Consider the following 10,962-nt stretch of genomic DNA (forward strand, 5'->3'; position numbering starts at 1 on the left):
AAAAGAAGCTTCTAAACACATATTTTCAGACCAGTGTTCTCTCTTAAAAATCAAGTTAGTCTTCACCCTGTTTTATTTCAGTTAATTATAAATTATCTGAGAAGAATTTACTAAAGCTCTACATCCTTATTTACCAACTGAAAGTAAACTGATTACTTAACAATGACTTATATTTATAGAATACTTCATAGTTGTATGTTCCTATACATTATTTAATTTTCTTCTAACAAAAAACTGAGGAGACAAACAAGACAGGTCACATTATGACTACTTTACAGTTGAAGAAACAAGGTCCACTGCATAAAAGTGACTTGTCCTAAGTTACAGGGGTAATAAATGGCTAAGAGATCTTTTGACACTTATAGTCCAGTGTTCTCCCATATACTAAACTGTCTTCCTATTTTTGATATTTAAAAAGTGCTAAATAATTTCATTTGCGGAAATTTACCTGAAGAAAACAATAACGAATGTATACAATGTTATAACTACAAAGATTCTAGTTATAGTGCTGTTTATAAAAGTATATGTCATACTGAGAAGTCAGTTAAGTGAACCATGCATGGTACACTTGTAGGCTCTGCTAGACCACAATGCAGCCAATCAAAATGGTAGAGAAAAATATTAAATGACACGGCAAAACAAAACTACTACGTAAAAAGGCAAGTTATAAAACCATACATACAGTATTATCACATTTCTTTCTAAAAAGTATGAACAAAGAGAAAAGACCAGAATAATTATACTCCAAAATGAGTGTCTAGGAATTAGAATGAATCTGTAAATTTCTAAAATGAAAATATAGAGCTTTTGTAATAAGAAAAACAATATAGAGCTTTTGTAATAAGAAAGAACATCATAATTCTAAGAAAACAAACTGAAGTTGGACCTATAACTTCACCGTAACATTTAATAAAATCTAAGTAATTTAATCTTTTTTCAAAAAGAGAGACAAAAAAAATTCTAGCTTTGGAGGAAAAATATGACTAAGGAAGATAGATAGGTTATGATGAAAACAGATTAATGTTTTATTTAAAATTCCTACATAGGTAGAATAAAATAAGTATCAAAACAAAAGCAACAGAGTAGAAAAACATGCAACAGCCATAACAAAAAGTTACTATGGAAAGTAAAGAAATAACTAAATATATAAAGATATCATTCAGACTCCACATAGTAAATAGTTAAATGAGAAACTCTTTACAAACTAATCTTACATTAAAAAAAAATGCCCCACTGTGCTGATTAAAACTACAAATCAAAACAGCTTTAAGGTATTACTGATTACATACTCATTAAACTAGCAAAATAATTATTAATTACACATGCCAGTACTGAGGAGACTGTGTTGGTAAACAAGTAGATAAATACTGCTTTCACACCATAAACTGGCTCTGTATTTCTAGAAAGTGAGTTGTCAATATATAACAAAAGCTACAAGCTTTTCTAATCAGCAAATTCTGCTTCTGGAATATACCCAGAGAAAGAAAAAATACAAAAGAAAGTAATCTGTGCCAAGATATTCTCAGCAATCATTATAACAGCCAATAATTAAAATCACAAGTAAAGTAATGTTGAACTACGTGATAACATGATGGACCATTACAGGGTTTTTTGTATATTATGACAAATTGTGTCAACTTTTACACAAGGATAAGGGAAAAGGCAGAATAGCCACGCATTGTAACTAGATAGAAACACAGGTATCCTTACAAATGATCTTTGGCTATGTAGAACTGAACACTTAATGCTAATCAGGGTCTTATTTTTGTTCAGTTCCTCATTTCAAAAATTAGATGAGAACCTCAAAAACATATTTCACTAAATTGTTTATGTATCAATTTACTAGCTGACATAATATGATATACGTAAGAATTGTCCCTTAAATTTTTTAGGATTAAGCTGTCTATAAATGTAATTAAAACCTAAGTGTTCAACCAAGTTGATAATTATTGAAAAATATTTATATGATGATATTATTTAACTTCAATAGCACATTTCCAGTCCTTCTATGATTGTATTAATGTTTTTTCTTAAAACTGGCATCTGTCAGTAGCAGAATCGACAATTTAATAAAGTGTCACAAGAAAAGCCAAGATACCTGGATAGATGACCAGGAATTACATCTCTGATTCATCTTGAAAACTAACTTTGACTTTCAGTGTCTTCTTTTCTTTCTTCTCTAAAAAAACTATTATAATCACTTAAACCATTGTATATCAAAAATAAATAATAGAAATCAACTCTTCTCCTCTCTACCCTCATAATACACGATCATTGAAAAAACATTTTCTCCCTCCCCTCCACTCTTCCTAAATTACTTAGTGGTCTTACCCTACACCTCTTTTCCATACCGACTACCCCAGAGGCAAGGAACGCAATCATGGCAGCAAAATACCAACATATCCAGAAAATAGTGTTAAGAGACGCTACCAGCATACACATCTCTCATTTCCAGAAAATTACGTGTATGAATACGTACTCAAACAAGGTGCTACATTTTAGAGACAAAACACTCATATAAAACATTCCCTTCTTTGTTCTTTAACTTTGAGAGTGACCAAAACAGCCTCCTCTCTACTTCATACAACGGAAAAGCACAGCCTCATGCTTAACACCTTGAGCTCTATTAAGTCAGGGCACAACAACAGACTCTTCCCACCTGCCAGGTGGTAAAACAGGTGTTAGGTCTAGTCCACACTGAGCCTACACGGAAGCTTCAATAATTTATACCAGGCTGCCTAATTTTACTCTTACGATATTATTTTCCCTAAGCCTAATTGTATATTTTTTTCTGTCTTTTGAGACACAGAAGCAATCTCTGAACATAACTGTGGTCTCTCCACAGACCAAAAAATTACAAAAGAATTCCTCTGCCAATTTACCAGGGATTGAGAAACAGTGTAACCAGGAGAAGTATAAACTAAATAAGGTAACTCTGGCAGTCAAATCAACATAATAACATCAATCTACAAAAAAGTTCTTAATCGTTTTTTTCCCCGCATGAGCCCCTCTGGTGAAGCCTATGAATTGCTTCCTAAAAAAGTAATAAATGCACAAAATAAAATACATAAAAGACCAATTACATTGGAATACAATTATCAAAATATAAAAAGCACAAATTTATGATATAATAATATATGTACTTCTTTATTAATCTTTAAATAACAATACCCACCAGTGGATCTAACAATTAAACTTCTAAGCAATGCTGAGTATAAATGCTATTTTGAGATATCTGCAACACTAGTAATGTATTACGCAAATATCTGCAATTTCTACCGGAAATAGTCTCTGCTACTGCTATTGCTGCCCACATTCATAATGGAGGAAAACGTGTAAATAAAGATGTAACTTTTTTCCCTATCCAAGTTCACAGACCCACAGGCTAAAAACCTCTAATATATACAGAACTATGCTTATTATATTTTTAGTTCAGTGTTAATATTGAATTTAATAGCAATAATAATTCAGTTTTACCTACAGATAAAATGTCACGCAATTCACCAAGTGAAGCAAAGAGGACAAGAATTCTTAGTCCATTTTGCAAATAAAGAACTAAAGCCAAAAGCAAGGACAGGGAAGTGCCTGTAGAAAGTATCTGTAGAATGTGCACTCTTCAGCCACTTCACCTCCATTATCTAATCTTCACGATAACTGCCCTCGCTCCCTCTGCCCTTGATAGGTATCACAATCCCTCATTCTTCTAAAAAGGAAATTAAGATTCAGATAAGTGACTTGCCCAAAGTAATAACGCTAGTTAACAAAGTCAGAAGTCCTTCCAAATTCTACTTCTGGGCTCTTTTGGCTCTTATTCTGCCTTTTTCTGACATTTTCTAGACAAGCTCATCCTAAACAATTACAAGAGCTTTTCAAGTTAAAGCTCTCTCCTCTGTAGTTTTCAGGTCAAGAGACTAAAGACATCCGTGCACACTAATACTGGTATAACACATCTGTAAATGGATTTCCTGTAACAGTGATGCGCAGTTCTATTTAAGGTATTAAGCACTTGCCTATGTAAAAACTGATTTTTGTTCAAAGGCATTTTCAAGGAAATGAAATATTCAACATTTTTGAGCAATATATACATGTTACTGAAAATGCAAATTTCTAGAACTTAAATATAAAGCAGAATTGCAAAATTAAAAACAAAGTTTTATATTGAACTTAGATTCTCTTTTAAAAGAATTTTGTAAATTTAAAAGAAACACCACATCTGTACTGCTCCCAAAGTAGGTAGAAAACAAATAATACGTTACCATTTGCAATGATTAATTTTAAATGCTAAAAGGTAAGGAAAGCTAAATCTAGTTCAATTTCTTCATTTTACATTTATGGAAATATCAAAAATTCATATAATAAATGTTTAAAAAGGGAAAAACAAAGAGGTTCATGTAAGTCACCTCTAACGCAGGAAAAAAGCAGTCTCAAACTAACCTGAAGACTTCTCACAAACAATTCTACACCTTATATGTTCTGAAACACCAGATATTACAGTAGCTCATTTTCAAAACAGAATAAATTCAGTATGTTTCTTAAATATCTTTATAACTACACAATATTCTCTCATGTAGACAATAAGGCTATATGGCAGTTCTATCATGAAGCTTCTAATTTTTGAGATATTCAATCCCCGTGTTCAGAAACTGGAATGGTGCCTGGCTCACAGTAGAGCCTCAGATGTTTGCTAACTTTGTTGGTGAATTAAGTTTACATACAATATTCATTTGAATTTTTCTATTGATTATTGCCAAGGGAAGTATTTTCCTTTCAATTTTATGTTGTAAAAATGACTGAGCTAATAAGCAACATGCTACAAGAGACAGCACACATGAATGTAGGAAAAAAAACTCCTCCCAACTAGGTCTCCCAAATTCAGGCCTTTATCATCTCTAGTCAAGACTCTTTCAGTAATCTCAATAATTTGACAATCAAATTAAATGTAAAGGCTGGATAATTTGACATTTAGTAACTATAATTATCACACTGCCTGTTGGCTAGATGAAAGTAGTAAGCTCTTCACGTATATATACACCAACTTTACTTAGTAACCAAACTAAGTTTTTACAGTTTCTCTAAGTCTAGATTCTATGAACAGCTTAAATATCAATCAAATATCAAATACCTCATGGTGGCTAACAAAGTTTAATCCATCCCACACACTCAATAAAAGCCAAAGGGTTCCAGATTCAATTAACGATGGCTGAGACTTCCTATGCCCTCATTCTCCCTTTTATTAAGATTCTTCTCTGTTGTACTCATGTGCCCACATCAATCCACGTACTAAGCAGGGATTTTTGGTTCCAAACAACACCTACTCTGGTTAACTTACTGAAAGCTTACTAGTTAATGAAAAAAAAAAAAGTAGGAAGCAAGAGACACCCAGAAGTCTCCTCACAGAAGACTCGGCTTAGAACACTGTTGCACTGAATATTAACTCCAGTTTATACACATAAGAGCACTTAACACACTTTATGGTATACAATATGGCAGATCTAGATTCCTATTAGAGGGTGACCTGTTCAGTATCTTACTCATCAAATGCAAAGAGTATTTGGCATATGATTAAACATGTCTGAATGCAGGAATGATATCTTCTACCAAGGGTCCGCAAACCTTTTCTGCAAAGGGCCTGGTGAGTAAACTTTTTAGGTTTTGTGGGCCACATGGTCTTTGCTCCAACTTCCCAGCTGTTGCAGCACAAAAGCAGCCACAGATAATACATAAACAAATGAGCTATCCTATGTTCAAATAAAACTATTTACAAAAACAGGCAGTAGGTTGGATTTAGCTCATGGGCCATAGTTTGTCAACCCCTGCCTCAAAAAGTATTTTAGCAGGACTCAAGACCTTTCACTCCATAAGTTAAATAAATTTGGTACCCAAGAAGATATGAACTCATATATTCATGCTAGACTACATATGACAGACCAATCTTGGACTTGATTTTGGGAGGGGGTAAGAAAGAACCCAAGACATTTGACATATGAATACGAAAATAATCTAATGGGAACAGAGCTGGAAGAAAGGGCAATTCCATAACCCTTGCCCGTGACTGGTTAGGTATGGAATGTGCCCCAATCCTGGCCAAAGAGACTGAGAAGACATCTGATGGGGGCTTCTGGAAAAGAAATAGTCCTTCTCATTCTTTTGGATACTGCTGTGTCTAGTTGGGACACTCGTTCTGCTGCAGCCAAACTGGGGCAAAGGGAAAGCAGTCCTACTATGAAGCTAATGGGGAAAACTACAGGGCACTAAATTGGAAAGAGAATGAGTCCTCAATGTCATTACTGAGTCACTCTTGAGCCTCTGGACTTTATCATGTAAGATAATAAATTTTCTCATTATTTAAGCCAGTTTGAGAATCTTCTATTATTGCAGCCAAAGCATCTTAAACAATGTAATGACTGGAAAGTGAAGATTGCTCACTTCACAATTTCACCTGCAGCCAGTCTTATTTAACTTCAACTTTTCAGAAATAAATTAAAAGAAACATTTAAGGTCCTAAAAGCCCATAAAGATTAACTACAACTCAGGCAAAGCTATATCAAACACTGATACTGAAATTCAGAACTTTATAAATTCCCTAATTCTGGAGGAAAAAAACATGCAGTACCTCCTTCTTTGATACTGTATCAAAAACATTCCTTCAACAGGATTTCTTTTCTCTAAATCAGGGGTTGGCAAACGTTTTCTGTAAAAGGCCAGACACTAAATACTTCAGGTTTTGCAAAAAATATGGACTCAGTAAATACTTCATGTTTTGCAAAAAATATGGACTCTTGAGTCATTTTAGCTCAAAAGCATCCATACATAATATGTAAATGAATGGGCAATTTGGTGTTCCAATAAAACTTTATTGACAAAAACAGGCAAGCAAGCTTGATTTGGCCTGCAAACCAGTTTGCTGACCTCCTCTCTAAACGGTTAACAGTAAAGAGAATATCTTTCTCAAACAAATCAACTTTATGTGAACTCAAAAATAGCTTATTTCAAATGTACATAAATTATGTAGAAAAGTAACCAGCATTTCTCAAGCATTCTATTCATATACATTAGATCACTTGACATAAAAAAAAAGTTCACTTATTTATATATATAACTAACCCCAATAAAATTAATTTCAAATTCTATTGTTAAAATGTAACTGATATTACAACAGGAAAAAAATACAAAACTTACTCATATGCAAATTTATAACATGTACCTATTTAGCAAAACTAAGGTTTGTTTTTGTGGGGGTTTTTTGGTGAGGAAGAATGGCTCTTAGCTACCATCTGTGCCAACCTTCCTCTATTTTATATGTGGGATGCCACCACAGCATGGCTCGATGAACAGTGTGTAGGTACATGCCTGGGATGCAAACCCATGAACCCCAGGCCACTGAACCAGAGCGTGTGAATTAATCACTATGCCACCTGGCTGGCCTCTAAAACTAAGTATTTTAAATTAGTGAATTTGCAAAGATTTCTATACATACTGGCTATACAAAGAAAAAAAACAACACCCCTACTTAACTCCTAACCCAAATGTACCCCTCTCTTCTAGGAAGCTGAAGATAGAGTACACTATTAAATGGAATGAAGAAATAAAGAAGTGAATCACACCGACTATATTTCCTTTCCAAACAGTTCCCAGGTACAAAGAAACACATTATATGGACATTTCACTACCCAAAATCATAAACCCTTTTTTAAAGGACATCATTTTTCACTGTCAATTATATAACCATACTTTAGGAAGAAAACAAAAAATGAACTTCACCTTCAATCACTAATCAAGAAAATCTGCACACGTACATAAACATACTTTCAGGAATTATTATAGGAAATTCAATTGTGATTTCATTCAAATGATGAAAATCTGAAAAACATTACTCAATGTGTAACACAGTAATAAATCAAATACCCTTTCAATGTTTGTTACAAAATAACCTTATTTTTATAGAATTTAAAATCACAAATAAGGTATATAAAGTATATGTTTATCCTTGCATAAGTATTGGCATTTTCTATATACAAAGAATTGCTAATAGCAATTACCTATGAAAAACAGGACTGGGAAAGAGGTGGGGAGTTCAAGGGAGTGAGAAGGACTTTTACTTTTCCCCTTACATCTTTCTGGGTTTAACTTTGTCATAAAATCTATTACTTTTATTGTCTTTAAAAATGATTTAAAATATATGTTCAATATAAATTAATATTGAGAAATATACCAGGAACTAAAATGAATAGGAAAGGCAGGATTTCTCTGAAAGAGGCTGGAAACTGAGGAGCTTTCTGGGGTCAGGCTGGCCACTTCTACCACTGAAGAGGTGAGGAGATACTGGCTTTGGAAGTTAGGGAGGTTCCCCCAATGGCCTTTAGCCATCAGGAGCACGGTGAGGGTTAAAATAACCCTGTAAGGGTGGAGTCTACAGCAACCCAATCCAGCTCCACTGAACCCAGTACCTCAGGGGTAATATCAGAGTAGCTAAAAGAAGTGCCTGTTACCTCTTGGTTTGCAGGAGGTCCAAGCCATCCAAGAAAAGGTGACTTCCTTGACCTCCCAGATTTACAGCAATAGCATGATTATATTAACTACACCCTAGTGGGTATGCTCCACCAACATAGCTCAGTCTTCACAACCTTAATAGAACACATTTTTTTTTAGGCTTTGGTCTTTGGAAAATATTGGTTAAAATTTGCCATTTTTAAATGACGGAAGTCAAAAAGCATTAAGTTAAAAACTGATGAAAAAACAAACTCCCACCATGATTCAACATTTCAGATTCTATTAGAATCTATAGTGGATTATATTAAAAGATTGAGAATTGAAATTAAGATAAAAATACATAAAAGACTTTCATTTCAACAGCCTGCCAAAGATAAACATGAATAAGAAAATCCAATTCTGCTCTTGGGAATGGAGAAGCAATAAAGAAACAACCCTTGTTACCCTCCCTGAGACTACTGAGAGTTAGCAAGAGAGAGTACAGCAAAGCCTGTCATTTCTTACCACCACAGGAAAAAGAATAATCAATTTAATTTCCAGTTAAGCAGTAACAATGTCCAAAACAAAGGACAGACTCAACATACTTTCCCCACACTGAAATTAATTACATTTAATTTCTGAGCCTCTCCTACATGCTCTTCCATGCGTGGGGATACAGGAGTCAACAAAACAATGTATAATCCACAAGGGCAAGAATTTAACATTTCTAAATGCCATAATCAAATTTTGCCTCATTTAAATAAAACTGTAAAGAATGCCAATGCACATCTATTCATTCCTTACTAATAATATATTAACTGTTTATTAAATTCCATCCTATATAAAAAAGAGATTAAGCAAAGAAACAAAATTCAGTACAATCCTTGTGACAGCATACTATTAACTTCAAAACAAGTGTTCTATATTTTGCCACATTTGAGGTAAACTGTTAGTTTCTGGAAGATAAAGCACAATGGTGAAAGCAATGGAAACCTGAAAACAAACAAAAAAAGTGCAATCCTGAATATTAGCCTCTCTTTTCAAATCTAATAATGCTGTTTTGGCAAATGGATTAAGCCATTATTTATCCAGCAAAATGAATGGGCAATTGTTCATTCAGAGCTCCGTTCGAAATATAAAAGGGTATTTAGTGTTCTAAAAAATGTATGCTCCGTAAACAATAGATTGCAATGTCTATGCCCAAGTACTCGTTTATCAAATAAACTCTTATTATCTCAGGCTTTTACATTTACATCAGGCCAGTCTTGGCGCCATAGGACTCATTAAAACGTCTTCTACAAAACCTCAACTGTATTTAAAATATATTTTTGATGAAGTTGACTTTTAACACATTTCTAACCTCATTAATAATCACTCCTTAAGGGGGGTGGGAAACCCCAAATATTGGAAATAATCAATCCATATCTGGATAGGAAGTGATGTGCTCTATTTAAACCGAAATACTAATGTAGTGCCCCCCGTTTCAAAGTTAGCCCGGGAATTAAGTTTAGAACTCTTTAAAGGAAGGGGGGACTGCAAAGTGCTCAATTCGTCTGAGGGGGTCTAACACAGCAATCGGGCTGCCTCGAGGGCCGGAGCAAGTTGCCAGGTCCGCAGCCGCAGCCGCAGGCAGAGCGGAGCGGCGGCCCTCGCTGCGCGGGTGCGGCTGGCAGCGGCTCCGCGCCCCAAGCCCCGTCGTGCAACATCCCTTTAGCCACTAGGGCGGAACGCACGCTCTCTAGTAATTCAACACCCTCACTTTCAAACGGGAGGCCGGGGAGAAGTTGTTCTCATGAATTCCCTCCCGACACTGCAAAACGTAATGCTCCCCGCGCTTCATAACTGCATTTCAAACTACCCAGACAGGACGCGCCAGGCCGAGCCCGGGGCGGCGCCCAGGCGGCGGGAAGCCGACAGTCCCGCAGGCCGCAGGGGGTCCGCGGCCGACGCGGAAGGCGGACCCCGCGCCCGGGAGGAGGAGAGACGCGCGACGGCGTGTTCCGGCCACGACTCAGGCCGGGCCTCGCGGCGCCCTCCCCGGGAGCGGCCTGGCCGGCCGGGCCGTGTGGCAGCAGCGCCGCGGCCCGCGGGGCGCGAAGGGAGGCGCGCGAGGCCCTGGCGGCGCCGCCAGCGGCAGCGCGGCCCCCGCCACTCCTCGCCGCCACCTCAGCGTCTCCGGCGGAGCCTGCGAGCGCGCGGTGGGGGAAGGGAGGGCGCCGGCTGCTTACCCCGAGAGCGAGCGGCTCCTTCCCGCCCGGAGGCTGGCTGGGGCGCTGCGCGGGGGCGCCGGGCGTCGCGGCTGCGGCGGGGAGAGAGACGCGGTGGTCGAGCGCGGGACCGCGGGAGAAGAGAGGCGCCGCCGCCACCGCAGACAGCTCCGCAATATGGCCGCCCGGCGGCTCCTCGGGGGAAAGGCGGGGCTGCCCCGCGCCCCCCGCCCCCCGCCTCCCCCTGCCGGCCGGCCGGCCTCGCGCCGCGGCCTGAGCGCCCGAG

General features: G+C 37.4%; 1 protein-coding gene across 1 annotated transcript in view; it reads right to left on the minus strand.

The window, feature by feature from the left end:
• RDX (radixin) overlaps positions 1-10,835 on the minus strand; it is a 65,214-nt gene extending 54,379 nt beyond the window's left edge. Inside the window, exon 1 of the mRNA XM_046684954.1 lies at positions 10,698-10,835. The gene's annotated coding sequence lies outside the window, so the exon portion shown is untranslated. The remainder of the gene's footprint in view (positions 1-10,697) is intronic.
• Positions 10,836-10,962: the final 127 nt, after the last annotated feature.

Source organism: Equus quagga, chromosome 14 (assembly GCF_021613505.1).
Source record: "Equus quagga isolate Etosha38 chromosome 14, UCLA_HA_Equagga_1.0, whole genome shotgun sequence".
NCBI lineage: Eukaryota > Metazoa > Chordata > Mammalia > Perissodactyla > Equidae > Equus > Equus quagga.